At 39.2% G+C, this 25,843-nt stretch overlaps 36 non-coding genes across 36 annotated transcripts; all 36 read left to right on the plus strand.

Annotated features, from left to right (window-relative positions):
* Positions 1 to 897: 897 nt before the first annotated feature.
* On the plus strand, positions 898 to 970 carry TRNAV-CAC (transfer RNA valine (anticodon CAC)). Its single transcript has one exon. It is a non-coding gene; the product is annotated as a tRNA-Val (tRNA).
* A 229-nt stretch (positions 971 to 1,199) lies between these two features.
* Positions 1,200 to 1,272, plus strand: TRNAV-CAC (transfer RNA valine (anticodon CAC)). The gene has a single exon. It is a non-coding gene; the product is annotated as a tRNA-Val (tRNA).
* Positions 1,273 to 2,154: 882 nt separating this feature from the next.
* On the plus strand, positions 2,155 to 2,227 carry TRNAV-AAC (transfer RNA valine (anticodon AAC)). The gene has a single exon. It is a non-coding gene; the product is annotated as a tRNA-Val (tRNA).
* A 766-nt stretch (positions 2,228 to 2,993) lies between these two features.
* TRNAV-CAC (transfer RNA valine (anticodon CAC)) lies at positions 2,994 to 3,066 on the plus strand. Its single transcript has one exon. It is a non-coding gene; the product is annotated as a tRNA-Val (tRNA).
* A 228-nt stretch (positions 3,067 to 3,294) lies between these two features.
* Positions 3,295 to 3,367, plus strand: TRNAV-CAC (transfer RNA valine (anticodon CAC)). The gene has a single exon. It is a non-coding gene; the product is annotated as a tRNA-Val (tRNA).
* A 1,702-nt stretch (positions 3,368 to 5,069) lies between these two features.
* On the plus strand, positions 5,070 to 5,142 carry TRNAV-CAC (transfer RNA valine (anticodon CAC)). Its single transcript has one exon. It is a non-coding gene; the product is annotated as a tRNA-Val (tRNA).
* Positions 5,143 to 5,370: 228 nt separating this feature from the next.
* TRNAV-CAC (transfer RNA valine (anticodon CAC)) lies at positions 5,371 to 5,443 on the plus strand. The gene has a single exon. It is a non-coding gene; the product is annotated as a tRNA-Val (tRNA).
* Positions 5,444 to 8,704: 3,261 nt separating this feature from the next.
* Positions 8,705 to 8,777, plus strand: TRNAV-CAC (transfer RNA valine (anticodon CAC)). Its single transcript has one exon. It is a non-coding gene; the product is annotated as a tRNA-Val (tRNA).
* Positions 8,778 to 9,659: 882 nt separating this feature from the next.
* Positions 9,660 to 9,732, plus strand: TRNAV-CAC (transfer RNA valine (anticodon CAC)). Its single transcript has one exon. It is a non-coding gene; the product is annotated as a tRNA-Val (tRNA).
* Positions 9,733 to 9,965: 233 nt separating this feature from the next.
* On the plus strand, positions 9,966 to 10,038 carry TRNAI-AAU (transfer RNA isoleucine (anticodon AAU)). The gene has a single exon. It is a non-coding gene; the product is annotated as a tRNA-Ile (tRNA).
* Positions 10,039 to 10,804: 766 nt separating this feature from the next.
* TRNAV-CAC (transfer RNA valine (anticodon CAC)) lies at positions 10,805 to 10,877 on the plus strand. Its single transcript has one exon. It is a non-coding gene; the product is annotated as a tRNA-Val (tRNA).
* A 233-nt stretch (positions 10,878 to 11,110) lies between these two features.
* On the plus strand, positions 11,111 to 11,183 carry TRNAI-AAU (transfer RNA isoleucine (anticodon AAU)). The gene has a single exon. It is a non-coding gene; the product is annotated as a tRNA-Ile (tRNA).
* Positions 11,184 to 11,607: 424 nt separating this feature from the next.
* Positions 11,608 to 11,680, plus strand: TRNAV-UAC (transfer RNA valine (anticodon UAC)). Its single transcript has one exon. It is a non-coding gene; the product is annotated as a tRNA-Val (tRNA).
* Positions 11,681 to 12,452: 772 nt separating this feature from the next.
* Positions 12,453 to 12,525, plus strand: TRNAG-CCC (transfer RNA glycine (anticodon CCC)). The gene has a single exon. It is a non-coding gene; the product is annotated as a tRNA-Gly (tRNA).
* An 840-nt stretch (positions 12,526 to 13,365) lies between these two features.
* On the plus strand, positions 13,366 to 13,438 carry TRNAV-AAC (transfer RNA valine (anticodon AAC)). Its single transcript has one exon. It is a non-coding gene; the product is annotated as a tRNA-Val (tRNA).
* Positions 13,439 to 13,708: 270 nt separating this feature from the next.
* Positions 13,709 to 13,781, plus strand: TRNAV-CAC (transfer RNA valine (anticodon CAC)). Its single transcript has one exon. It is a non-coding gene; the product is annotated as a tRNA-Val (tRNA).
* A 381-nt stretch (positions 13,782 to 14,162) lies between these two features.
* On the plus strand, positions 14,163 to 14,235 carry TRNAV-CAC (transfer RNA valine (anticodon CAC)). Its single transcript has one exon. It is a non-coding gene; the product is annotated as a tRNA-Val (tRNA).
* Positions 14,236 to 14,963: 728 nt separating this feature from the next.
* Positions 14,964 to 15,036, plus strand: TRNAG-CCC (transfer RNA glycine (anticodon CCC)). Its single transcript has one exon. It is a non-coding gene; the product is annotated as a tRNA-Gly (tRNA).
* Positions 15,037 to 15,269: 233 nt separating this feature from the next.
* TRNAV-AAC (transfer RNA valine (anticodon AAC)) lies at positions 15,270 to 15,342 on the plus strand. The gene has a single exon. It is a non-coding gene; the product is annotated as a tRNA-Val (tRNA).
* A 270-nt stretch (positions 15,343 to 15,612) lies between these two features.
* Positions 15,613 to 15,685, plus strand: TRNAV-AAC (transfer RNA valine (anticodon AAC)). The gene has a single exon. It is a non-coding gene; the product is annotated as a tRNA-Val (tRNA).
* A 270-nt stretch (positions 15,686 to 15,955) lies between these two features.
* On the plus strand, positions 15,956 to 16,028 carry TRNAV-AAC (transfer RNA valine (anticodon AAC)). Its single transcript has one exon. It is a non-coding gene; the product is annotated as a tRNA-Val (tRNA).
* Positions 16,029 to 16,261: 233 nt separating this feature from the next.
* On the plus strand, positions 16,262 to 16,334 carry TRNAV-AAC (transfer RNA valine (anticodon AAC)). The gene has a single exon. It is a non-coding gene; the product is annotated as a tRNA-Val (tRNA).
* A 1,405-nt stretch (positions 16,335 to 17,739) lies between these two features.
* TRNAV-CAC (transfer RNA valine (anticodon CAC)) lies at positions 17,740 to 17,812 on the plus strand. Its single transcript has one exon. It is a non-coding gene; the product is annotated as a tRNA-Val (tRNA).
* Positions 17,813 to 18,040: 228 nt separating this feature from the next.
* On the plus strand, positions 18,041 to 18,113 carry TRNAV-CAC (transfer RNA valine (anticodon CAC)). The gene has a single exon. It is a non-coding gene; the product is annotated as a tRNA-Val (tRNA).
* A 1,030-nt stretch (positions 18,114 to 19,143) lies between these two features.
* On the plus strand, positions 19,144 to 19,216 carry TRNAV-CAC (transfer RNA valine (anticodon CAC)). Its single transcript has one exon. It is a non-coding gene; the product is annotated as a tRNA-Val (tRNA).
* Positions 19,217 to 19,945: 729 nt separating this feature from the next.
* Positions 19,946 to 20,018, plus strand: TRNAV-AAC (transfer RNA valine (anticodon AAC)). Its single transcript has one exon. It is a non-coding gene; the product is annotated as a tRNA-Val (tRNA).
* Positions 20,019 to 20,746: 728 nt separating this feature from the next.
* On the plus strand, positions 20,747 to 20,819 carry TRNAV-CAC (transfer RNA valine (anticodon CAC)). Its single transcript has one exon. It is a non-coding gene; the product is annotated as a tRNA-Val (tRNA).
* Positions 20,820 to 21,047: 228 nt separating this feature from the next.
* TRNAV-CAC (transfer RNA valine (anticodon CAC)) lies at positions 21,048 to 21,120 on the plus strand. Its single transcript has one exon. It is a non-coding gene; the product is annotated as a tRNA-Val (tRNA).
* An 80-nt stretch (positions 21,121 to 21,200) lies between these two features.
* On the plus strand, positions 21,201 to 21,273 carry TRNAV-AAC (transfer RNA valine (anticodon AAC)). The gene has a single exon. It is a non-coding gene; the product is annotated as a tRNA-Val (tRNA).
* A 233-nt stretch (positions 21,274 to 21,506) lies between these two features.
* On the plus strand, positions 21,507 to 21,579 carry TRNAV-AAC (transfer RNA valine (anticodon AAC)). The gene has a single exon. It is a non-coding gene; the product is annotated as a tRNA-Val (tRNA).
* Positions 21,580 to 21,849: 270 nt separating this feature from the next.
* On the plus strand, positions 21,850 to 21,922 carry TRNAV-AAC (transfer RNA valine (anticodon AAC)). The gene has a single exon. It is a non-coding gene; the product is annotated as a tRNA-Val (tRNA).
* A 576-nt stretch (positions 21,923 to 22,498) lies between these two features.
* TRNAV-CAC (transfer RNA valine (anticodon CAC)) lies at positions 22,499 to 22,571 on the plus strand. Its single transcript has one exon. It is a non-coding gene; the product is annotated as a tRNA-Val (tRNA).
* Positions 22,572 to 23,597: 1,026 nt separating this feature from the next.
* Positions 23,598 to 23,670, plus strand: TRNAV-CAC (transfer RNA valine (anticodon CAC)). The gene has a single exon. It is a non-coding gene; the product is annotated as a tRNA-Val (tRNA).
* A 229-nt stretch (positions 23,671 to 23,899) lies between these two features.
* TRNAV-CAC (transfer RNA valine (anticodon CAC)) lies at positions 23,900 to 23,972 on the plus strand. The gene has a single exon. It is a non-coding gene; the product is annotated as a tRNA-Val (tRNA).
* An 882-nt stretch (positions 23,973 to 24,854) lies between these two features.
* On the plus strand, positions 24,855 to 24,927 carry TRNAV-AAC (transfer RNA valine (anticodon AAC)). The gene has a single exon. It is a non-coding gene; the product is annotated as a tRNA-Val (tRNA).
* A 766-nt stretch (positions 24,928 to 25,693) lies between these two features.
* On the plus strand, positions 25,694 to 25,766 carry TRNAV-CAC (transfer RNA valine (anticodon CAC)). The gene has a single exon. It is a non-coding gene; the product is annotated as a tRNA-Val (tRNA).
* The last annotated feature ends 77 nt before the right edge of the window (positions 25,767 to 25,843 follow it).

Here is a 25,843-nt window from a genome sequence, read left to right on the forward strand (position 1 = left end):
AACTGGGCAGAAACATACTTTTACATTATGATTTTAAGAGTATTCTGTTACTATGGCTCTTCCAGGTTCAATACTTTTCCGTCCCCACAGAGGCAGTTTCTGTAGTGTAGTGGTTATCACATTCGCCTAACACGCGAAAGGTCCCCAGTTTGAAAGTGGGCAAAAACATACTTTTACTTTATGATTTTATGAGGATTCTTTTACTATGGGTCTTCCATGTTCAATACTTTTCTGTCCCCGCAGAGGCAGTTTCTGTAGTGTAGTGGTTATCACATTCGCCTCACACGCGAAAGGTCCCCAGTTTGAAAGTAGGCAAAAACATACTTTTACTTTATGATTTTATGAGGATTCTTTTACTATGGGTCTTCCAGGTTCAATACTTTTGTGTCCCTGCAGAGGCAGTTTCTGTAGTGTAGTGGTTATCACGTTTGCCTCACACGCGAAAGGTCCCCAGTTTGAAACTGGGCAGAACCTTTATTTTTGTTTATGATTTTAGGATTTTTCTGTTACTATTAGCAGAAAAAATGTTTTTGAAAGCCCATATGCAAATTGCACTTCCGAGTTTAATTCTTTTCAGTTCTCCAAGAGGCAGTTTTTGTAGTGTAGTGGTTATCATATTCATCTCATATGCGAAAGGTCCTCAGTTTGAAAGTAGGCAGAAACATACTTTTACTTTATGATTTTATTAGTATTCTGTTACTATGGCTCTTCCAGTTTCAATACTTTTCCGTTGGCACAGACGCAGTTTCTGTAGTGAAGTGGTTATCACATTCGCCTCCCACGCGAAAGGTCCCCAGTTTGAAAGTGGGCAGAAACATACTTTTACGTTATGATTTTAAGAGTATTCTGTTACTATGGGTCTTCCAGGTTCAATATTTTTCTGTCCCTGCAGAGGCAGTTTCTGTAGTGTAGTGGTTATCACGTTCGCCTCACACGCGAAAGGTCCCCAGTTCGAAACTGGGCAGAAAAATACTTTTACGTTATGATTTTAAGAGTATTCTGTTACTATGGCTCTTCCAGGTTCAATACTTTTCCGTCCTCGCAGAAGCAGTTTCTGTAGTGTAGTGGTTATCACATTCACCTCACACGCGAAAGGTCCCCTGTTCGAAACTAGGCAGAAACATACTTTTACGTTAATATTTTTAATTCTGTTACTATGGCTCTTCTAGGTGCAATACTTTTCCGTTTTTACAGAGGCAGTTTCTGTAGTGTAGTGGTTATCACGTTCGCCTCACAAGCGAAAGGTCCCCATTTCGAAACTGGGCAGAAACATACTTTTACATTATGATTTTAAGAGTATTCTGTTACTATGGCTCTTCCAGGTTCAATACTTTTCCGTCCCCACAGAGGCAGTTTCTGTAGTGTAGTGGTTATCACATTCGCCTAACACGCGAAAGGTCCCCAGTTTGAAAGTGGGCAAAAACATACTTTTACTTTATGATTTTATGAGGATTCTTTTACTATGGGTTTTCCAGGTTCAATACTTTTCTGTCCCCGCAGCGGCAGTTTCTGTAGTGTAGTGGTTATCACATTCGCCTCACACTCGAAAGGTCCCCAGTTTGAAAGTGGGCAAAAACATACTTTTACTTTATGATTTTATGAGGATTCTTTTACTATGGGTCTTCCAGGTTCAATACTTTTCTGTCCCTGCAGATGCAGTTTCTGTAGTGTAGTGGTTATCACGTTCGCCTCACACGCGAAAGGTCCCCAGTTTGAAACTGGGCAGATCCTTTTTTTTTATTTATGATTTTAGGATTTTTCTGTTACTATTAGCAGAAAAAATATTTTTGAAAGCCCATATGCAAATTGCACTTCCGAGTTTAATTCTTTTCAGTTCTCCAAGAGGCAGTTTTTGTAGTGTAGTGGTTATCATATTCATCTCATATGCGAAAGGTCCTCAGTTTGAAAGTAGTCAGAAACATACTTTTACTTTATGATTTTATTAGTATTCTGTTACTATGGCTCTTCCAGTTTCAATACTTTTCCGTTGGCACAGACGCAGTTTCTGTAGTGTATTGGTTATCATGTTCGCCTAACACGCAAAAAGTTCCCAGTTTGAAACTGGGCAGAAACATACTTTTACGTTATGATTTTAAGAGTATTCTGTTACTATGGGTCTTCCAGGTTCAATATTTTTCCATCCCTGCAGAGGCTGTTTCTGTAGTGTAGTGGTTATCACGTTCGCCTAACACGCGAAAGGTCCCCAGTTCGAAACTGGGCAGAAACATTTTTTTTATTTATGATTTTAGGATTTTTCTGTTACTAGTAGCAGAAAAAATATTTTTGAAAGCCCATATGCAAATTGCACTTCCAAGTTTAATTCTTTTCCGTTCCCCAAGAGGCAGTTTTCGTAGTGTAGTGGTTATCACGTTCATCTCATATGCGAAAGGTCCTCAGTTTGAAAGTAGGCAGAAACATACTTTTACTTTATGATTTTATGAGTATTCTGTTACTATGGATCTTCCAGGTTCAATACTTTTCCAACCCCACAGAGGCAGTTTCTGTAGTGTAGTGGTTATCACGTTCGCCTCACACGCGAAAGGTCCCCAGTTTGAAAGTGGGCAGAACCTATTTTTTTATTTATGATTTTAGGATTTTTCTGTTACTAGTAGCAGAAAAAATATTTTTGAAAGCCCATATGCAAATTGCACTTCTGAGTTTAATTCTTTTCAGTTCTCCAAGAGGCAGTTTTTGTAGTGTAGTGGTTATCATATTCATCTCAAATGCGAAAGGTCCTTAGTTTGAAAGTAGGCAGAAAGATACTTTTACTTTATGATTTTATTAGTATTCTGTTACTATGGCTCTTCCAGTTTCAATACTTTTCCGTTGGCACAGACGCAGTTTCTGTAGTGTAGTGGTTATCACGTTCGCCTAACACACAAAAAGTTCCCAGTTTGAAACTGGGCAGAAACATACTTTTACGTTATGATTTTAAGAGTATTCTGTTACTATGGGTCTTCCAGGTTCAATATTTTTCCATCCCTGCTGAGGCAGTTTCTGTAGTGTAGTGGTTATCACGTTCGCCTCACACGCGAAAGGTCCCCAGTTCGAAACTGGGCAGAAAAATACTTTTACGTTATGATTTTAAGAGTATTCTGTTACTATGGCTCTTCCAGGTTCAATACTTTTCTGTCCTCGCAGAAGCAGTTTCTGTAGTGTAGTGGTTATCACGTTCACCTCACACGCGAAAGGTACCCTGTTTGAAACTAGGCAGAAACATACTTTTACGTTATGATTTTAATTCTGTTACTATGGCTCTTCCAGGTGCAATACTTTTCCGTTTTTGCAGAGGCAGTTTCTGTAGTGTAGTGGTTATCACGTTCGCCTCACACGCGAAAGGTCCCCATTTCGAAACTGGGCAGAAACATACTTTTACATTATGATTTTAAGAGTATTCTGTTACTATGGCTCTTCCAGGTTCAATACTTTTCCGTCCCCACAGAGGCAGTTTCTGTAGTGTAGTGGTTATCACATTCGCCTAACACGCGAAAGGTACCCAGTTTGAAAGTGGGCAAAAACATACTTTTACTTTATGATTTTATGAGGATTCTTTTACTATGGTTCTTCCAGGTTCAATACTTTTCTGTCCCTGCAGAGGCAGTTTCTGTAGTGTAGTGGTTATCATGGTCGCCTCACACGCGAAAGGTCCCCAGTTTGAAAGTGGGCAGAACCTTTTTTTCTATTTATGATTTTAGGATTTTTCTGTTACTAATAGCAGAAAAAATATTTTTGAAAGCCCATATGCAAATTGCACTTCCGAGTTTAATTCTTTTCAGTTCTACAAGAGGCAGTTTTTGTAGTGTAGTGGTTATCATATTCATCTCATATGCGAAAGGTCCTCAGTTTGAAAGTAGGCAGAAACATACTTTTACTTTATGATTTTATGAGTATTCTATAACCATGGCTCTTCCAGGTTCAATACTTTGCCACTCCTCAAGAAGCTGTTTCTGTAGTGTAGTGGTTATCACGTTCGCCTCACACGCGAAAGGTCCCCTGTTTGAAACTGGGCAGAAATTTACTTTTACTTTATGATTTTAAGAGTATTCTGTTACTATGGCTCTTCCCGGTTCAATACTTTTCCAACCCCACAGAGGCAGTTTCTGTAGTGTAGTGGTTATCACTTTCGCCTTACACGTGAAAGGTCCCTATTTTGAAACTGGGCAGAATTTTTTTTTTTTTTTGTATTTTTCTGTTACTATTAGCAGAAAAAATATTTTTGAAAGCCCATATGCAAATTGCACTTCCAAGTTTAATTCTTTTCCGTTCCCCAAGAGGCAGTTTTCGTAGTGTAGTGGTTATCATGTTCATCTCATATGCGAAAGGTCCTCAGTTTGAAAGTAGGCAGAAACATACTTTTACTTTATGATTTTATGAGTATTCTATAACCATGGCTCTTCCAGGTTCAATACTTTGCCACTCCTCAAGAGGCTGTTTCTGTAGTGTAGTGGTTATCACGTTTGCCTCACACGCGAAAGGTCCCCTGTTTGAAACTGGGCAGAAATTTACTTTTACTTTATGATTTTAAGAGTATTCTGTTACTATGGCTCTTCCCGGTTCAATACTTTTCCAACCCCACAGAGGCAGTTTCTGTAGTGTAGTGGTTATCACTTTCGCCTTACACGTGAAAGGTCCCTATTTTGAAACTGGGCAGAATTTTTTTTTTATTTTGGATTTTTCTGTTACTATTAGCAGAAAAAATATTTTTGAAAGCCCATATGCAAATTGCACTTCCAAGTTTAATTCTTTTCCGTTCCCCAAGAGGCAGTTTTCGTAGTGTAGTGGTTATCATGTTCATCTCATATGCGAAAGGTCCTCAGTTTGAAAGTAGGCAGAAACATACTTTTACTTTATGATTTTATGAGTATTCTATAACCATGGCTCTTCCAGGTTCAATACTTTGCCACTCCTCAAGAGGCTGTTTCTGTAGTGTAGTGGTTATCACGTTTGCCTCACACGCGAAAGGTCCCAGTTTGAAACTGGGCAGAAACATACTTTTACGTTATGATTTTAAGAGTATTCTGTTACTATGGGTCTTCCAGGTTCAATATTTTTCCATCCCTGCTGAGGCAGTTTCTGTAGTGTAGTGGTTATCACGTTCGCCTCACACGCGAAAGGTCCCCAGTTCGAAACTGGGCAGAAAAATACTTTTACGTTATGATTTTAAGAGTATTCTGTTACTATGGCTCTTCCAGGTTCAATACTTTTCTGTCCTCGCAGAAGCAGTTTCTGTAGTGTAGTGGTTATCACGTTCACCTCACACGCGAAAGGTACCCTGTTTGAAACTAGGCAGAAACATACTTTTACATTATGATTTTAATTCTGTTACTATGGCTCTTCCAGGTGCAATACTTTTCCGTTTTTGCAGAGGCAGTTTCTGTAGTGTAGTGGTTATCACGTTCGCCTCACACGCGAAAGGTCCCCATTTCGAAACTGGGCAGAAACATACTTTTACATTATGATTTTAAGAGTATTCTGTTACTATGGCTCTTCCAGGTTCAATACTTTTCCGTCCCCACAGAGGCAGTTTCTGTAGTGTAGTGGTTATCACATTCGCCTAACACGCGAAAGGTACCCAGTTTGAAAGTGGGCAAAAACATACTTTTACTTTATGATTTTATGAGGATTCTTTTACTATGGTTCTTCCAGGTTCAATACTTTTCTGTCCCTGCAGAGGCAGTTTCTGTAGTGTAGTGGTTATCATGGTCGCCTCACACGCGAAAGGTCCCCAGTTTGAAAGTGGGCAGAACCTTTTTTTCTATTTATGATTTTAGGATTTTTCTGTTACTAATAGCAGAAAAAATATTTTTGAAAGCCCATATGCAAATTGCACTTCCGAGTTTAATTCTTTTCAGTTCTACAAGAGGCAGTTTTTGTAGTGTAGTGGTTATCATATTCATCTCATATGCGAAAGGTCCTCAGTTTGAAAGTAGGCAGAAACATACTTTTACTTTATGATTTTATGAGTATTCTATAACCATGGCTCTTCCAGGTTCAATACTTTGCCACTCCTCAAGAAGCTGTTTCTGTAGTGTAGTGGTTATCACGTTCGCCTCACACGCGAAAGGTCCCCTGTTTGAAACTGGGCAGAAATTTACTTTTACTTTATGATTTTAAGAGTATTCTGTTACTATGGCTCTTCCCGGTTCAATACTTTTCCAACCCCACAGAGGCAGTTTCTGTAGTGTAGTGGTTATCACTTTCGCCTTACACGTGAAAGGTCCCTATTTTGAAACTGGGCAGAATTTTTTTTTTTTTTTGTATTTTTCTGTTACTATTAGCAGAAAAAATATTTTTGAAAGCCCATATGCAAATTGCACTTCCAAGTTTAATTCTTTTCCGTTCCCCAAGAGGCAGTTTTCGTAGTGTAGTGGTTATCATGTTCATCTCATATGCGAAAGGTCCTCAGTTTGAAAGTAGGCAGAAACATACTTTTACTTTATGATTTTATGAGTATTCTATAACCATGGCTCTTCCAGGTTCAATACTTTGCCACTCCTCAAGAGGCTGTTTCTGTAGTGTAGTGGTTATCACGTTTGCCTCACACGCGAAAGGTCCCCTGTTTGAAACTGGGCAGAAATTTACTTTTACTTTATGATTTTAAGAGTATTCTGTTACTATGGCTCTTCCCGGTTCAATACTTTTCCAACCCCACAGAGGCAGTTTCTGTAGTGTAGTGGTTATCACTTTCGCCTTACACGTGAAAGGTCCCTATTTTGAAACTGGGCAGAATTTTTTTTTTATTTTGGATTTTTCTGTTACTATTAGCAGAAAAAATATTTTTGAAAGCCCATATGCAAATTGCACATCCAAGTTTAATTCTTTTCCTTTCCCCAAGAGGCAGTTTTTGTAGTGTAGTGGTTATCACAATCATCTCATATGCGAAAGGTCCTCTGTTTGATAGTGGGCAGAAACATACTTTTACTTTATGATTTTATGAGGATTCTTTTACTATGGGTCTTCCAGGTTCAATACTTTTCCGTACCCACAGAGGCAGTTTCTGTAGTGTAGTGGTTATCACATTCGCCTCCCACGCGAAAGGTCCCCAGTTTGAAAGTGGGCAGAAACATACTTTTACGTTATGATTTTAAGAGTATTCTGTTACTATGGGTCTTCCAGGTTCAATATTTTTCTGTACCTGCAGAGGCAGTTTCTGTAGTGTAGAGGTTATCACGTTCGCTTCATACGAGAAAGGTCCCCAGTTTGAAACTGGGCAGAAAAATACTTTTACGTTATGATTTTAAGAGTATTCTGTTACTATGGCTCTTCCAGGTTCAATACTTTTCCATCCTCGCAGAAGCAGTTTCTGTAGTGTAGTGGTTATCACGTTCACCTCACACGCGAAAGGTCCCCTGTTCGAAACTAGGCAGAAACATACTTTTACTTAATGATTTTAATTCTGTTACTATGGCTCTTCCAGGTGCAATACTTTTCCATTTTTGCAGAGGCAGTTTCTGTAGTGTAGTGGTTATCACGTTCGCCTCACACGCGAAAGGTCACCATTTCGAAACTGGGCAGAAACATACTTTTACATTATGATTTTAAGAGTATTCTGTTACTATGGCTCTTCCAGGTTCAATACTTTTCCGTCCCCACAGAGGCAGTTTCTGTAGTGTAGTGGTTATCACATTCGCCTAACACGCGAAAGGTCCCCAGTTTGAAAGTGGGCAAAAACATACTTTTACTTTATGATTTTATGAGGATTCTTTTACTATGGGTCTTCCATGTTCAATACTTTTCTGTCCCCGCAGAGGCAGTTTCTGTAGTGTAGTGGTTATCACATTCGCCTCACACGCGAAAGGTCCCCAGTTTGAAAGTAGGCAAAAACATACTTTTACTTTATGATTTTATGAGGATTCTTTTACTATGGGTCTTCCAGGTTCAATACTTTTCTGTCCCTGCAGAGGCAGTTTCTGTAGTGTAGTGGTTATCACGTTTGCCTCACACGCGAAAGGTCCCCAGTTTGAAACTGGGCAGAACCTTTATTTTTATTTATGATTATAGGATTTTTCTGTTACTATTAGCAGAAACAATGTTTTTGAAAGCCCATATGCAAATTGCACTTCCGAGTTTAATTCTTTTCAGTTCTCCAAGAGGCAGTTTTTGTAGTGTAGTGGTTATCATATTCATCTCATATGCGAAAGGTCCTCAGTTTGAAAGTAGGCAGAAACATACTTTTACTTTATGATTTTATTAGTATTCTGTTACTATGGCTCTTCCAGTTTCAATACTTTTCCATTGGCACAGACGCAGTTTCTGTAGTGAAGTGGTTATCACATTCGCCTCCCACGCGAAAGGTCCCCAGTTTGAAAGTGGGCAGAAACATACTTTTACGTTATGATTTTAAGAGTATTCTGTTACTATGGGTCTTCCAGGTTCAATATTTTTCTGTCCCTGCAGAGGCAGTTTCTGTAGTGTAGTGGTTATCACGTTCGCCTCACACGCGAAAGGTCTCCAGTTCGAAACTGGGCAGAAAAATACTTTTACGTTATGATTTTAAGAGTATTCTGTTACTATGGCTCTTCCAGGTTCAATACTTTTCCGTCCTCGCAGAAGCAGTTTCTGTAGTGTAGTGGTTATCACATTCACCTCACACGCGAAAGGTCCCCTGTTCGAAACTAGGCAGAAACATACTTTTACGTTAATATTTTTAATTCTGTTACTATGGCTCTTCTAGGTGCAATACTTTTCCGTTTTTACAGAGGCAGTTTCTGTAGTGTAGTGGTTATCACGTTCGCCTCACAAGCGAAAGGTCCCCATTTCGAAACTGGGCAGAAACATACTTTTACATTATGATTTTAAGAGTATTCTGTTACTATGGCTCTTCCAGGTTCAATACTTTTCCGTCCCCACAGAGGCAGTTTCTGTAGTGTAGTGGTTATCACATTCGCCTAACACGCGAAAGGTCCCCAGTTTGAAAGTGGGCAAAAACATACTTTTACTTTATGATTTTATGAGGATTCTTTTACTATGGGTTTTCCAGGTTCAATACTTTTCTGTCCCCGCAGCGGCAGTTTCTGTAGTGTAGTGGTTATCACATTCGCCTCACACTCGAAAGGTCCCCAGTTTGAAAGTGGGCAAAAACATACTTTTACTTTATGATTTTATGAGGATTCTTTTACTATGGGTCTTCCAGGTTCAATACTTTTCTGTCCCTGCAGAGGCAGTTTCTGTAGTGTAGTGGTTATCACGTTCGCCTCACACGCGAAAGGTCCCCAGTTTGAAACTGGGCAGATCCTTTTTTTTTATTTATGATTTTAGGATTTTTCTGTTACTATTAGCAGAAAAAATATTTTTGAAAGCCCATATGCAAATTGCACTTCTGAGTTTAATTCTTTTCAGTTCTCCAAGAGGCAGTTTTTGTAGTGTAGTGGTTATCATATTCATCTCAAATGCGAAAGGTCCTCAGTTTGAAAGTAGGCAGAAAGATACTTTTACTTTATGATTTTATTAGTATTCTGTTACTATGGCTCTTCCAGTTTCAATACTTTTCCGTTGGCACAGATGCAGTTTCTGTAGTGTAGTGGTTATCACGTTCGCCTAACACACAAAAAGTTCCCAGTTTGAAACTGGGCAGAAACATACTTTTACGTTATGATTTTAAGAGTATTCTGTTACTATGGGTCTTCCAGGTTCAATATTTTTCCGTCCCTGCAGAGGCAGTTTCTGTAGTGTAGTGGTTATCACGTTCGCCTCACACGCGAAAGGTCCCCAGTTCGAAACTGGGCAGAAACATACTTTTTCGTTATGATTTTAAGAGTATTCTGTTACTATGGCTCTTCCAGGTTCATTACTTTTCCGTACACACAGAGGCAGTTTCTGTAGTGTAGTGGTTATCACATTCGCCAAACAAGCAAAAGGTCCCCAGTTTGAAAGTGGGCAGAAACAAACTTTTACTTTATGTTTTTATGAGGATACTGTTACTATGGGTCTTCCAGGTTCAATACTTTTCCAACCCCACAGAGGCAGTTTCTGTAGTGTAGTGGTTATCACGTTCGCCTAATACGCGAAAAGTCCCCAGTTCGAAACTGGGCAGAAACATTTTTTTTATTTATGATTTTATGATTTTTCTGTTACTAGTAGCAGAAAAAATATTTTTGAAAGCCCATATGCAAATTGCACTTCCAAGTTTAATTCTTTTCCGTTCCCCAAGAGGCAGTTTTCGTAGTGTAGTGGTTATCACGTTCATCTCATATGCGAAAGGTCCTCAGTTTGAAAGTAGGCAGAAACATACTTTTACTTTATGATTTTATGAGTATTCTGTTACTATGGATCTTCCAGGTTCAATACTTTTCCAACCCCGCAGAGGCAGTTTCTGTAGTGTAGTGGTTATCACGTTCGCCTCACACGCGAAAGGTCCCCAGTTTGAAAGTGGGCAGAACCTATTTTTTTATTTATGATTTTAGGATTTTTCTGTTACTATTAGCAGAAAAAATATTTTTGAAAGCCCATATGCAAATTGCACTTCTGAGTTTAATTCTTTTCAGTTCTCCAAGAGGCAGTTTTTGTAGTGTAGTGGTTATCATATTCATATCAAATGCGAAAGGTCCTCAGTTTGAAAGTAGGCAGAAACATACTGTTACTTTATGATTTTATTAGTATTCTGTTACTATGGCTCTTCCAGTTTCAATACTTTTCCGTTGGCACAGACGCAGTTTCTGTAGTGTAGTGGTTATCACGTTCGCCTAACACGCAAAAAGTTCCCAGTTTGAAACTGGGCAGAAACATCCTTTTACGTTATGATTTTAAGAGTATTCTGTTACTATGGATCTTCCAGGTTCAATATTTTTCCGTCCCTGCAGAGGCAGTTTCTGTAGTGTAGTGGTTATCACGTTCACCTCACACGCGAAAGGTCCCCAGTTCGAAACTGGGCAGAAACATACTTTTTCGTTATGATTTTAAGAGTATTCTGTTACTATGGCTCTTCCAGGTTCATTACTTTTCCGTACACACAGAGGCAGTTTCTGTAGTGTAGTGGTTATCACATTCGCCAAACAAGCAAAAGGTCCCCAGTTTGAAAGTGGGCAGAAACAAACTTTTACTTTATGTTTTTATGAGGATACTGTTACTATGGGTCTTCCAGGTTCAATACTTTTCCAACCCCACAGAGGCAGTTTCTGTAGTGTAGTGGTTATCACGTTCGCCTAATACGCGAAAGGTCCCCAGTTCGAAACTGGGCAGAAACATTTTTTTTATTTATGATTTTATGATTTTTCTGTTACTAGTAGCAGAAAAAATATTTTTGAAAGCCCATATGCAAATTGCACTTCCAAGTTTAATTCTTTTCCGTTCCCCAAGAGGCAGTTTTCGTAGTGTAGTGGTTATCATGTTCATCTCATATGCGAAAGATCCTCAGTTTGAAAGTGGGGCAGAAACATTCTTTTACATTATGATTTTAAGAGTATTCTGTTACTATGGCTCTTCCAGGTTCAATACTTTGCCACTCCACAAGAGGCTGTTTCTGTAGTGTAGTGGTTATCACATTCATCTCATATGCGAAAAGTCCTCAGTTTGAAAGTAGGCAGAATCATACTTTTACTTTATGATTTTAAGAGTATTCTGTTACTATGGCTCTTCCCGGTTCAATACTTTTCCATCCCCACAGAGGCAGTTTCTGTAGTGTAGTGGTTATCACTTTCGCCTTACACGTGAAAGATCCCCAGTTCGAAACTAGGCAGAAACATTTTTTGTATTTATGATTTTAGGATTTTTCTGTTACTAGTAGCAGAAAAAATATTTTAGAAAGCCCATATGCAAATTGCACTTCCAAGTTTAATTCTTTTCCGTTCCCCAAGAGGCAGTTTCTGTAGTGTAGTGGTTATCACGTTCATCTCATATGCGAAAGATCCTCAGTTTGAAAGTGGGCAGAAACATAATTTTACATTATGATTTTAAGAGTATTCTATAACCATGGCTCTTCCAGGTTCAATACTTTGCCACTCCACAAGAGGCAGTTTCTGTAGTGTAGTGGTTATCACGTTCGCCTCACACGCGAAAGGTCCCCTGTTTGAAACTGGGCAGAAACTTACTTTTACTTTATGATTTTAAGAGTATTCTGTTACTATGGCTCTTCCCGGTTCAATACTTTTCCAACCCCACAGAGGCAGTTTCTGTAGTGTAGTGGTTATCACTTTCGCCTTACACGTGAAAGGTCCCCAGTTTGAAACTGGGCAGAATTTTTTTTTTATTTTGGATTTTTCAGTTACTATTAGCAGAAAAAATATTTTTGAAAGCCCATATGCAAATTGCACATCCAAGTTTAATTCTTTTCCTTTCCTCAGGGGGCAGTTTTTGAAGTGTAGTGGTTATCACAATCATCTCATATGCAAAAGGGCCTCAGTTTGAAAGTGGGCAGAAACATTTTTTTTATTTATGATTATTTACGTTATGATTTTAAGAGTATTCTGTTACTATGGATCTTCCAGGTTCAATATTTTTCTGTCCCAGCAGAGGCAGTTTCTGTAGTGTAGTGGTTATCACGTTCGCCTCCCACGCGAAAGGTCCCCAGTTCGAAACTGGGCAGAAAAATACTTTTACATTATGATTTTAAGAGTATTCTGTTACTATGGCTCTTCCAGGTTCAATACTTTTCCGTCCTCACAGAAGCAGTTTCTGTAGTGTAGTGGTTATCACATTCACCTCACACGCGAAAGGTCCCCTGTTTGAAACTAGGCAGAAACATACTTTTACGTTATGATTTTAATTCTGTTACTATGGCTCTTCCAGGTGCAATACTTTTCCGTTTTTGCAGAGGCAGTTTCTGTAGTGTAGTGGTTATCACGGTCGCCTCACACGCTAAAGGTCCCCATTTCGAAACTGGGCAGAAACATACTTTTACATTATGATTTTAAGAGTATTCTGTTACTATGGCTCTTCCAGGTTCAATACTTTTCCGTCCCCACAGAGGCAGTTTCTGTAGTGTAGTGGTTATCACATTCGCCTAACACGCGAAAGGTCCCCAGTTTGAAAGTGGGCAAAAACATACTTTTACTTTATGATTTTATGAGGATTCTTTTACTATGGGTCTTCCAGGTTCAATACTTTTCTGTCCCCGCAGAGGCAGTTTCTGTAGTGTAGTGGTTATCACATTCGCCTCACACGCGAAAGGTCCTCAGTTTGAAAGTGGGCAAAAACATACTTTTACTTTATGATTTTATGAGGATTCTTTTACTATGGGTCTTCCAGGTTCAATACTTTTCTGTCCCCGCAGAGGCAGTTTCTGTAGTGTAGTGGTTATCACGTTCGCCTCACACGCAAAAGGTCCCCAGTTTGAAAGTGGGCAGAAACATACTTTTACTTTATGTTTTTATGAGGATACTGTTACTATGGGTCTTCCAGGTTCAATACTTTTCCAACCCAACAGAGGCAGTTTCTGTAGTGTAGTGGTTATCACATTTGCCTAACACGCGAAAGGTCCCCAGTTTGAAACTGGGCAGAAACATTTTTTTTATTTATGATTTTAGGATTTTTCTGTTACTAGTAGCAGAAAAAATATTTTTGAAAGCCCATATGCAAATTGCACTTCCAAGTTCAATTCTTTTCCGTTCCCCAAGAGGCAATTTTAGTAGTGTAGTGGTTATCACGTTCATCTCAAATGCGAAAGGTCCTCAGTTTGAAAGTAGGCAGAAACATACTTTTACTTTATGATTTTATGAGTATTCTGTTACTATGGATCTTCCAGGTTCAATACTTTTCCAACCCCGCAGCGGCAGTTTCTGTAGTGTAGTGGTTATCACGTTTGCCTCACACGCGAAAAGTCCCCAGTTCAAAACTGGGCAGAAACATACTTTCACGTTATGATTTTAAGAGTATTCTGTTACTATGGATCTTCCAGGTTCAATATTTTTCCATCCCTGCAGAGGCAGTTTCTGTATTGTAGTGGTTATCACGTTCGCCTCACACGCGAAAGGTCCCCAGTTCAAAACTGGGCAGAAAAATACTTTTACGTTATGATTTTAAGAGTATTCTGTTACTATGGCTCTTCCAGGTTCAATACTTTTCCATCCTCACAGAAGCAGTTTCTGTAGTGTAGTGGTTATCACGTTCACCTCACATGCGAAAGGTCCCCTGTTTGAAACTAGGCAGAAACATACTTTTACGTTATGATTTTAATTCTGTTACTATGGCTCTTCCAGGTGCAATACTTTTCCGTTTTTGCAGAGGCAGTTTCTGTAGTGTAGTGGTTATCACGTTCGCCTCACACGCGAAAGGTCCCCATTTCGAAACTGGGCAGAAACATACTTTTACATTATGATTTTAAGAGTATTCTGTTACTATGGCTTTTCCAGGTTCAATACTTTTCCGTCCCCACAGAGGCAGTTTCTGTAGTGTAGTGGTTATCACATTCTCCTAACACGCGAAAGGTCCCCAGTTTGAAAGTGGGCAAAAACATACTTTTACTTTATTATTTTATGAGGATTCTTTTACTATGGGTCTTCCAGGTTCAATACTTTTCTGTCCCCGCAGAGGCAGTTTCTGTAGTGTAGTGGTTATCACGTTCACCTCACATGCGAAAGGTCCCCAGTTTGAAAGTGGGCAAAAACATACTTTTACTTTATGATTTTATGAGGATTCTATTACTATGGGTCTTCCAGGTTCAATACTTTTCAGTCCCTGCAGAGGCAGTTTCTGTAGTGTAGTGGTTATCACGTTCGCCTCACACGCGAAAGGCCCCCAGTTTGAAACTGGGCAGAACTTTTTTTTTTTTTATGATTTTAGGATTTTTCTGTTACTATTAGCAGAAAAAATATTTTTGAAAGCCCATATGCAAATTGCACTTCCGAGTTTAATTCTTTTCAGTTCTCCAAGAGGCAGTTTTTGTAGTGTAGTGGTTATCATATTCATCTCATATGCGAAAGGTCCTCAGTTTGAAAGTAGGCAGAAACATACCTTTACTTTATGATTTTATTAGTATTCTGTTACTATGGGTCTTCCAGGTTCAATATTTTTCCGTCCCTGTAGAGGCAGTTTCTGTAGTGTAGTGGTTATCATGTTCGCCTCCCACGCGAAAGGTCCCCAGTTCGAAACTGGGCAGAAACATACTTTTTCGTTATGATTTTAAGAGTATTCTGTTACTATGGCTCTTCCAGGTTCATTACTTTTCCGTACCCACAGAGGCAGTTTCTGTAGTGTAGTGGTTATCACATTCGCCAAACAAGCCAAAGGTCCCCAGTTTGAAAGTGGGCAGAAACATACTTTTACTTTATGTTTTTATGAGGATACTGTTACTATGGGTCTTCCAGGTTCAATACTTTTCCAACCCAACAGAGGCAGTTTCTGTAGTGTAGTGGTTATCACATTCGCCTAACACGCGAAAGGTCCCCAGTTCGAAACTGGGCAGAAACATTTTTTTTATTTATGATTTTAGGATTTTTCTGTTACTAGTAGCAGAAAAAATATTTTTGAAAGCCCATATGCAAATTGCACTTCCAAGTTCAATTCTTTTCCGTTCCCCAAGAGGCAATTTTAGTAGTGTAGTGGTTATCACGTTCATCTCAAATGCGAAAGGTCCTCAGTTTGAAAGTAGGCAGAAACATACTTTTACTTTATGATTTTATGAGTATTCTGTTACTATGGATCTTCCAGGTTCAATACTTTTCCAACCCCGCAGCGGCAGTTTCTGTAGTGTAGTGGTTATCATGTTCGCCTAACACGCGAAAGGTCCCCAGTTCGAAACTGGGCAGAAACATTTTTTTTATTTAGGATTTTAGGATTTTTCTGTTACTAGTAGCAGAAAAAATATTTTTGAAAGCCCATATGCAAATTGCACTTCCAAGTTTAATTCTTTTCCGTTCCCCAAGAGGCAGTTTTCGTAGTGTAGTGGTTATCACGTTCATCTCATATGCGAAAGGTCCTCAGTTTGAAAGTGGGCAGAAACATACTTTTACTTTATGATTTTATGAGTATTCTGTTACTATGGATCTTCCAGGTTCAATACTTTTCCAACCCTGCAGCGGCAGTTTCTGTAGTGTAGTGGTTATCACGTTCGCCTAACACATGAAAGGTCCCCAGTTCGAAACTGGGCAGAAACATTTTTTTTATTTATGATTTTAAGAGTATTCTGTTACTATGGCTCTTCCAGGTTCATTACTTTTCCGTACCCACAGAGGAAGTTTCTGTAGTGTAGTGGTTATCACATTCGCCAAACAAGCAAAAGGTCCCCAGTTTGAAAGTGGGCAGAAACATACTTTTACTTTATGTTTTTATGAGGATACTGTTACTATGGGTCTTCCAGGTTCAATACTTTTCCAACCCCGCAGAGGCAGTTTCTGTAGTGTAGTGGTTATCACGTTCGCCTAACACGCAAAAGGTCCCCAGTTCTAAACTGGGCAGAAACATTTTTTTTATTTATGATTTTATGATTTTTCTGTTACTAGTAGCAGAAAAAATATTTTTGAAAGACCATATGCAAATTGCACTTCCAAGTTTAATTCTTTTCCGTTCCCCAAGAGGCAGTTTTCGTAGTGTAGTGGTTATCATGTTCATCTCATATGCGAAAGGTCCTCAGTTTGAAAGTAGGCAGAAACATACTTTTACTTTATGATTTTATGAGTATTCTATAACCATGGCTCTTCCAGGTTCAATACTTTTCCAACCCCACAGAGGCAGTTTCTGTAGTGTAGTGGTTATCACTTTCACCTCACACGCGAAAGGTCCCCTGTTTGAAACTGGGCAGAAATTTACTTTTACTTTATGATTTTAAGAGTATTCTGTTACTATGGCTCTTCCCGGTTCAATACTTTTCCAACCCCACAGAGGCAGTTTCTGTAGTGTAGTTGTTATCACTTTCGCCTTACACGTGAAAGGTCCCTATTTTGAAACTGGGCAGAATTTTTTTTTTATTTTGGATTTTTCTGTTACTATTAGCAGAAAAAATATTTTTGAAAGCCCATATGCAAATTGCACATCCAAGTTTAATTCTTTTCCTTTCCCCAAGAGGCAGTTTTTGTAGTGTAGTGGTTATCACAATCATCTCATATGCGAAAGGTCCTCTGTTTGATAGTGGGCAGAAACATACTTTTACTTTATGATTTTATGAGGATTCTGTTACTATGGCTCTTCCAGGTTCAATACTTTTCCGTACCCACAGAGGCAGTTTCTGTAGTGTAGTGGTTATCACATTCGCCTCCCACGCGAAAGGTCCCCAGTTTGAAAGTGGGCAGAAACATACTTTTACGTTATGATTTTAAGAGTATTCTGTTACTATGGGTCTTCCAGGTTCAATACTTTTCTGTCCCTGCAGAGGCAGTTTCTGTAGTGTAGTGGTTATCACGTTCGACTCACACGCGAAAGGTCCCCAGTTTGAAACTGTGCAGAACCTTTTTTTTTATTTATGATTTTAGGATTTTTCTGTTACTATTAGCAGAAAAAATATTTTTGAAAGCCCATATGCAAATTGCACTTCCGAGTTTAATTCTTTTCAGTTCTCCAAGAGGCAGTTTTTGTAGTGTAGTGGTTATCATATTCAATTCATATGCGAAAGGTCCTCAGTTTGAAAGTAGGCAGAAACATACTTTTACTTTATGATTTTATTAGTATTCTGTTTCTATGGCTCTTCCAGTTTCAATACTTTTCCGTTGGCACAGACGCAGTTTCTGTAGTGAAGTGGTTATCACATTCGCCTCCCACGCGAAAGGTCCCCAGTTTGAAAGTGGGCAGAAAATACTTTTACGTTATGATTTTAAGAGTATTCTGTTACTATGGGTCTTCCAGGTTCAATATTTTTCTGTCCCTGCAGAGGCAGTTTCTGTAGTGTAGTGGTTATCACGTTCGCCTCACACGCGAAAGGTCCCCAGTTCGAAACTGGGCAGAAAAATACTTTTATGTTATGATTTTAAGAGTATTCTGTTACTATGGCTCTTCCAGGTTCAATACTTTTCCGCCCTCGCAGAAGCAGTTTCTGTAGTGTAGTGGTTATCACATTTACCTAACACGCGAAAGGTCCCCTGTTCGAAACTAGGCAGAAACATACTTTTACGTTATGATTTTAATTCTGTTACTATGGCTCTTCTAGGTGCAATACTTTTCCGTTTTTGCAGAGGCAGTTTCTGTAGTGTAGTGGTTATCACGTTCGCCTCACACGCGAAAGGTCCCCATTTCGAAACTGGGCAGAAACATACTTTTACATTATGATTTTAAGAGTATTCTGTTACTATGGCTCTTCCAGGTTCAATACTTTTCCGTCCCCACAGAGGCAGTTTCTGTAGTGTAGTGGTTATCACATTCGCCTAACACGCGAAAGGTCCCCAGTTTGAAAGTGGGCAAAAACATACTTTTACTTTATGATTTTATGAGGATTCTTTTACTATGGGTTTTCCAGGTTCAATACTTTTCTGTCCCCGCAGCGGCAGTTTCTGTAGTGTAGTGGTTATCACATGCGCCTCGCACGCGAAAGGTCCCCAGTTTGAAAGTGGGCAAAAACATACTTTTACTTTATGATTTTATGAGGATTCTTTTACTATGGGTCTTCCAGGTTCAATACTTTTCTGTCCCTGCAGAGGCAGTTTCTGTAGTGTAGTGGTTATCACGTTCGCCTCACACGCGAAAGGTCCCCAGGTTGAAACTGGGCAGATCCTTTTTTTTTATTTATGATTTTAGGATTTTTCTGTTACTATTAGCAGAAAAAATATTTTTGAAAGCCCATATGCAAATTGCACTTCCGAGTTTAATTCTTATCAGTTCTCCAAGAGGCAGTTTTTGTAGTGTAGTGGTTATCATATTCATCTCATATGCGAAAGGTCCTCAGTTTGAAAGTAGTCAGAAACATACTTTTACTTTATGATTTTATTAGTATTCTGTTACTATGGCTCTTCCAGTTTCAATACTTTTCCGTTGGCACAGACGCAGTTTCTGTAGTGTAGTGGTTATCATGTTCGCCTAACACACAAAAAGTTCCCAGTTCGAAACTGGGCAGAAAAATACTTTTACGTTATGATTTTAAGAGTATTCTGTTACTATGGCTCTTCCAGGTTCAATACTTTTCCGTCCTCGCAGAAGCAGTTTCTGTAGTGTAGTGGTTATCACGTTCACCTCACACGCGAAAGGTCCCCTGTTTGAAACTAGGCAGAAACATACTTTTACGTTATGATTTTAATTCTGTTACTATGGCTCTTCCAGGTGCAAAACTTTTCCGTTTTTGCAGAGGCAGTTTCTGTAGTGTAGTGGTTATCACGTTCGCCTCACACGCGAAAGGTCCCCATTTCGAAACTGGGCAGAAACATACTTTTACATTATGATTTTAAGAGTATTCTGTTACTATGGCTTTTCCAGGTTCAATACTTTTCCGTCCCCACAGAGGCAGTTTCTGTAGTGTAGTGGTTATCACATTCTCCTAACACGCGAAAGGTCCCCAGTTTGAAAGTGGGCAAAAACATACTTTTACTTTATGATTTTATGAGGATTCTTTTACTATGGGTCTTCCAGGTTCAATACTTTTCTGTCCCCGCAGAGGCAGTTTCTGTAGTGTAGTGGTTGTCACGTTCGCCTCACACGCGAAAGGTCCCCAGTTTGAAAGTGTGCAAAAACATTCTTTTACTTTATGATTTTATGAGGATTCTATTACTATGGGTCTTCCAGGTTCTATACTTTTCAGTCCCTACAGAGGCAGTTTCTGTAGTGTAGTGGTTATCACGTTCGCCTCACACGCGAAAGGTCCCCAGTTTGAAACTGGGCAGAACCTTTTTATTTATTTATGATTTTAGGATTTTTCTGTTACTATTAGCAGAAAAAATATTTTTGAAAGCCCATATGCAAATTGCACTTCCGAGTTTAATTCTTTTCAGTTCTCCAAGAGGCAGTTTTTGTAGTGTAGTGGTTATCATATTCATCTCATATGCGAAAGGTCCTCAGTTTGAAAGTAGGCAGAAACATACCTTTACTTTATGATTTTATGAGTATTCTGTTACTATGGATCTTCCAGGTTCAATACTTTTCGAACCCCGCAGCGGCAGTTTCTGTAGTGTAGTGGTTATCACGTTTGCCTAACACGCGAAAGGTCCCCAGTTCGAAACTGGGCAGAAACATTTTTTTTATTTATGATTTTAAGAGTATTCTGTTACTATGGCTCTTCCAGGTTCATTACTTTTCCGTACCCACAGAGGCAGTTTCTGTAGTGTAGTGGTTATCACTTTCGCCTCACACGCGAAAGGTCCCCTGTTTGAAACTGGGCAGAAATTTACTTTTACTTTATGATTTTAAGAGTATTCTGTTACTATGGCTCTTCCCGGTTCAATACTTTTCCAACCCCACAGAGGCAGTTTCTGTAGTGTAGTGGTTATCACGTTCGCCTCACACACGAAAGGTCCCCAGTTTGAAACTGTGCAGAACCTTTTTTTTTATTTATGATTTTAGGATTTTTCTGTTACTATTAGCAGAAAAAATATTTTTGAAAGCCCATATGCAAATTGCACTTCCGAGTTTAATTCTTTTCAGTTCTCCAAGAGGCAGTTTTTGTAGTGTAGTGGTTATCATATTCAATTCATATGCGAAAGGTCCTCAGTTTGAAAGTAGGCAGAAACATACTTTTACTTTATGATTTTATTAGTATTCTGTTTCTATGGCTCTTCCAGTTTCAATACTTTTCCGTTGGCACAGACGCAGTTTCTGTAGTGAAGTGGTTATCACATTCGCCTCCCACGCGAAAGGTCCCCAGTTTGAAAGTGGGCAGAAAATACTTTTACGTTATGATTTTAAGAGTATTCTGTTACTATGGGTCTTCCAGGTTCAATATTTTTCTGTCCCTGCAGAGGCAGTTTCTGTAGTGTAGTGGTTATCACGTTCGCCTCACACGCGAAAGGTCCCCAGTTCGAAACTGGGCAGAAAAATACTTTTACGTTATGATTTTAAGAGTATTCTGTTACTATGGCTCTTCCAGGTTCAATACTTTTCCGCCCTCGCAGAAGCAGTTTCTGTAGTGTAGTGGTTATCACATTCACCTAACACGCGAAAGGTCCCCTGTTCGAAACTAGGCAGAAACATACTTTTACGTTATGATTTTAATTCTGTTACTATGGCTCTTCTAGGTGCAATACTTTTCCGTTTTTGCAGAGGCAGTTTCTGTAGTGTAGTGGTTATCACGTTCGCCTCACACGCGAAAGGTCCCCATTTCGAAACTGGGCAGAAACATACTTTTACATTATGATTTTAAGAGTATTCTGTTACTATGGCTCTTCCAGGTTCAATACTTTTCCGTCCCCACAGAGGCAGTTTCTGTAGTGTAGTGGTTATCACATTCGCCTAACACGCGAAAGGTCCCCAGTTCGAAACTGGGCAGAAACATACTTTTTCGTTATAATTTTAAGAGTATTCTGTTACTTTGGCTCTTCCAGGTTCATTACTTTTCCGTACCCACAGAGGCAGTTTCTGTAGTGTAGTGGTTATCACATTCGCCAAACAAGCAAAAGGTCCCCAGTTTGAAAGTGGGCAGAAACATACTTTTACTTTATGTTTTTATGAGGATACTGTTACTATGGGTCTTCCAGGTTCAATACTTTTCCAACCCCGCAGAGGCAGTTTCTGTAGTGTAGTGGTTATCACGTTCGCCTAACACGCGAAAGGTCCCCAGTTCGAAACTGGGCAGAAACATTTTTTTTATTTATGATTTTAGGATTTTTCTGTTACTAGTAGCAGAAAAAATATTTTTGAAAGCCCATATGCAAATTGCACTTCCAAGTTTAATTCTTTTCCGTTCCCCAAGAGGCATTTTTCGTAGTGTAGTGGTTATGACGTTCATCTCATATGCGAAAGGTCCTCAGTTTGAAAGTAGGCAGAAACATACTTTTACTTTATGATTTTATGAGTATTCTGTTACTATGGATCTTCCAGGTTCAATATTTTACCAACCCCGCAGAGGCAGTTTCTGTAGTGTAGTGGTTATCACGTTCGCCTAACACGCGAAAGGTCCCCAGTTCGAAACTGGGCAGAAACATTTTTTTTATTTATGATTTTAGGATTTTTCTGTTACTAGTAGCAGAAAAAATATTTTTGAAAGCCCATATGCAAATTGCACTTCCAAGTTTAATTCTTTTCCGTTCCCCAAGAGGCAGTTTCTGTAGTGTAGTGGTTATCACGTTCATCTCATATGCAAAAGATCCTCAGTTTGAAAGTGGGCAGAAACATACTTTTACATTATGATTTTAAGAGTATTCTATAACCATGGCTCTTCCAGGTTCAATACTTTGCCACTCCACAAGAGGCTGTTTCTGTAGTGTAGTGGTTATTACGTTCGCCTCACACGCGAAAGGTCCCCTGTTTGAAACTGGGCAGAAATTTACTTTTACTTTATGATTTTAAGAGTATTCTGTTACTATGGCTCTTCCCGGTTCAATACTTTTCCAACCCCACAGAGGCAGTTTTTGTAGTGTAGTGGTTATCACAATCATCTCATATGTGAAAGGTCCTCTGTTTGATAGTGGGCAGAAACATACTTTTACTTTATGATTTTATGAGTTTTCTGTTACTATGGGTCTTCCAGGTTCAATACTTTTCAGTTCCCGCAGAGGCAGTTTCTGTAGTGTAGTGGTTATCACGTTCGCCTCACACGCCAAAGGTCCCCAGTTCGAAACTGGGCAGAAACATACTTTCACGTTATGATTTTAAGAGTATTCTGTTACTATGGCTCTTCCAGGTTCAATACTTTTCCGTACCCACAGAGGCAGTTTCTGTAGTGTAGTGGTTATCAGATTCGCCTCCCACGCGAAAGGTCCCCAGTTTGAAAGTGGGCCGAAACATACTTTTACGTTATGATTTTAAGAGTATTCTGTTACTATGGGTCTTCCAGGTTCAATATTTTTCCGTCCCTGCAGAGGCAGTTTCTGTAGTGTAGTGGTTATCACGTTCGCCTCACACGCGAAAGGTCCCCTGTTTGAAACTGGGCAGAAATTTACTTTTACGTTATGATTTTAAGAGTATTCTGTTACTATGGCTCTTACCGGTTCAATACTTTTCCAACCCCACAGAGGCAGTTTCTGTAGTGTAGTGGTTATCACTTTCGCCTTACACGTGAAAGGTCCCTATTTTGAAACTGGGCAGAATTTTTTTTTTATTTTGGATTTTTCTGTTACTATTAGCAGAAAAAATATTTTTGAAAGCCCATATGCAAATTGCACATCCAAGTTTAATTCTTTTCCTTTCCCCAAGAGGCAGTTTTTGTAGTGTAGTGGTTATCACAATCATCTCATATGCGAAAGGTCCTCTGTTTGATAGTGGGCAGAAACATACTTTTACTTTATGATTTTATGAGGATTCTTTTACTATGGGTCTTCCAGGTTCAATACTTTTCCGTACCCACAGAGGCAGTTTCTGTAGTGTAGTGGTTATCACATTCGCCTCCCACGCGAAAGGTCCCCAGTTTGAAAGTGGGCAGAAACATACTTTTACGTTATGATTTTAAGAGTATTCTGTTACTATGGGTCTTCCAGGTTCAATATTTTTCTGTACCTGCAGAGGCAGTTTCTGTAGTGTAGTGGTTATCACGTTCGCCTCATACGAGAAAGGTCCCCAGTTCGAAACTGGGCAGAAACATACTTTTACGTTATGATTTTAAGAGTATTCTGTTACTATGGCTCTTCCAGGTTCAATACTTTTCTGTACCTGCAGAGGCAGTTTCTGTAGTGTAGTGGTTATCACGTTCGCCTCACACGCGAAAGGTCCCCAGTTCGAAACTGGGCAGAAAAATACTTTTACGTTATGATTTTAAGAGTATTCTGTTACTATGGCTCTTCCAGGTTCAATACTTTTCCATCCTCGCAGAAGCAGTTTCTGTAGTGTAGTGGTTATCACATTCACCTCACACGCGAAAGGTCCCCTGTTCGAAACTAGGCAGAAACATACTTTTACGTTAATATTTTTAATTCTGTTACTATGGCTCTTCTAGGTGCAATACTTTTCCATTTTTGCAGAGGCAGTTTCTGTAGTGTAGTGGTTATCACGTTCGCCTCACACGCGAAAGGTCCCCATTTCGAAACTGGGCAGAAACATACTTTTACATTATGATTTTAAGAGTATTCTGTTACTATGGGTCTTCCAGGTTCAATACTTTTCCGTCCCCACAGAGGCAGTTTCTGTAGTGTAGTGGTTATCACATTCGCCTAACACGCGAAAGGTCCCCAGTTTGAAAGTGGGCAAAAACATACTTTTACTTTATGATTTTATGAGGATTCTGTTACTATGGGTTTTCCAGGTTCAATACTTTTCTGTCCCCGCAGCGGCAGTTTCTGTAGTGTAGTGGTTATCACATTCGCCTCACACTTGAAAGGTCCCCAGTTTGAAAGTGGGCAAAAACATACTTTTACTTTATGATTTTATGAGGATTCTTTTACTATGGGTCTTCCAGGTTCAATACTTTTCTGTCCCTGCAGAGGCAGTTTCTGTAGTGTAGTGGTTATCACGTTCGCCTCACACGCGAAAGGTCCCCAGTTTGAAACTGGGCAGATCCTTTTTTTTTATTTATGATTTTAGGATTTTTCTGTTACTATTAGCAGAAAAAATATTTTTGAAAGCCCATATGCAAATTGCACTTCCGAGTTTAATTCTTTTCAGTTCTCCAAGAGGCAGTTTTTGTAGTGTAGTGGTTATCATATTCATCTCATATGCGAAAGGTCCTCAGTTTGAAAGTAGTCAGAAACATACTTTTACTTTATGATTTTATTAGTATTCTGTTACTATGGCTCTTCCAGTTTCAATACTTTTCCGTTGGCACAGACGCAGTTTCTGTAGTGTAGTGGTTATCATGTTCGCCTAACACGCAAAAAGTTCCCAGTTTGAAACTGGGCAGAAACATACTTTTACGTTATGATTTTAAGAGTATTCTGTTACTATGGGTCTTCCAGGTTCAATATTTTTCCATCCCTGCAGAGGCAGTTTCTGTAGTGTAGTGGTTATCACGTTCGCCTAACACGCGAAAGGTCCCCAGTTCGAAACTGGGCAGAAACATTTTTTTTATTTATGATTTTAGGATTTTTCTGTTACTAGTAGCAGAAAAAATATTTTTGAAAGCCCATATGCAAATTGCACTTCCAAGTTTAATTCTTTTCCGTTCCCCAAGAGGCAGTTTTCGTAGTGTAGTGGTTATCACGTTCATCTCATATGCGAAAGGTCCTCAGTTTGAAAGTAGGCAGAAACATACTTTTACTTTATGATTTTATGAGTATTCTGTTACTATGGATCTTCCAGGTTCAATACTTTTCCAACCCCGCAGAGGCAGTTTCTGTAGTGTAGTGGTTATCACGTTCGCTTCACACGCGAAAGGTCCCCAGTTTGAAAGTGGGCAGAACCTATTTTTTTATTTATGATTTTAGGATTTTTCTGTTACTATTAGCAGAAAAAATATTTTTGAAAGCCCATATGCAAATTGCACTTCTGAGTTTAATTCTTTTCAGTTCTCCAAGAGGCAGTTTTTGTAGTGTAGAGGTTATCATATTCATCTCAAATGCGAAAGGTCCTCAGTTTGAAAGTAGGCAGAAACATACTTTTACTTTATGATTTTATTAGTATTCTGTTACTATGGCTCTTCCAGGTTCAATACTTTTCCGTTGGCACAGACGCAGTTTCTGTAGTGTAGTGGTTATCACGTTCGCCTAACACACAAAAAGTTCCCAGTTTGAAATTGGGCAGAAACATACTTTTACGTTATGATTTTAAGAGTATTCTGTTACTATGGGTCTTCCAGGTTCAATATTTTTCCGTCCCTGCAGAGGCAGTTTCTGTAGTGAAGTGGTTATCACGTTCGCCTCACACGCGAAAGGTCCCCAGTTCGAAACTGGGCAGAAACATACTTTTTCGTTATGATTTTAAGAGTATTCTGTTACTATGGCTCTTCCAGGTTCATTACTTTTCTGTACACACAGAG

Source organism: Taudactylus pleione, unplaced genomic scaffold (genome assembly GCF_031769625.1).
Source record: "Taudactylus pleione unplaced genomic scaffold, aTauple2 ptg000050l, whole genome shotgun sequence".
In the NCBI taxonomy this organism is placed as follows: Eukaryota; Metazoa; Chordata; class Amphibia; order Anura; family Myobatrachidae; genus Taudactylus; species Taudactylus pleione.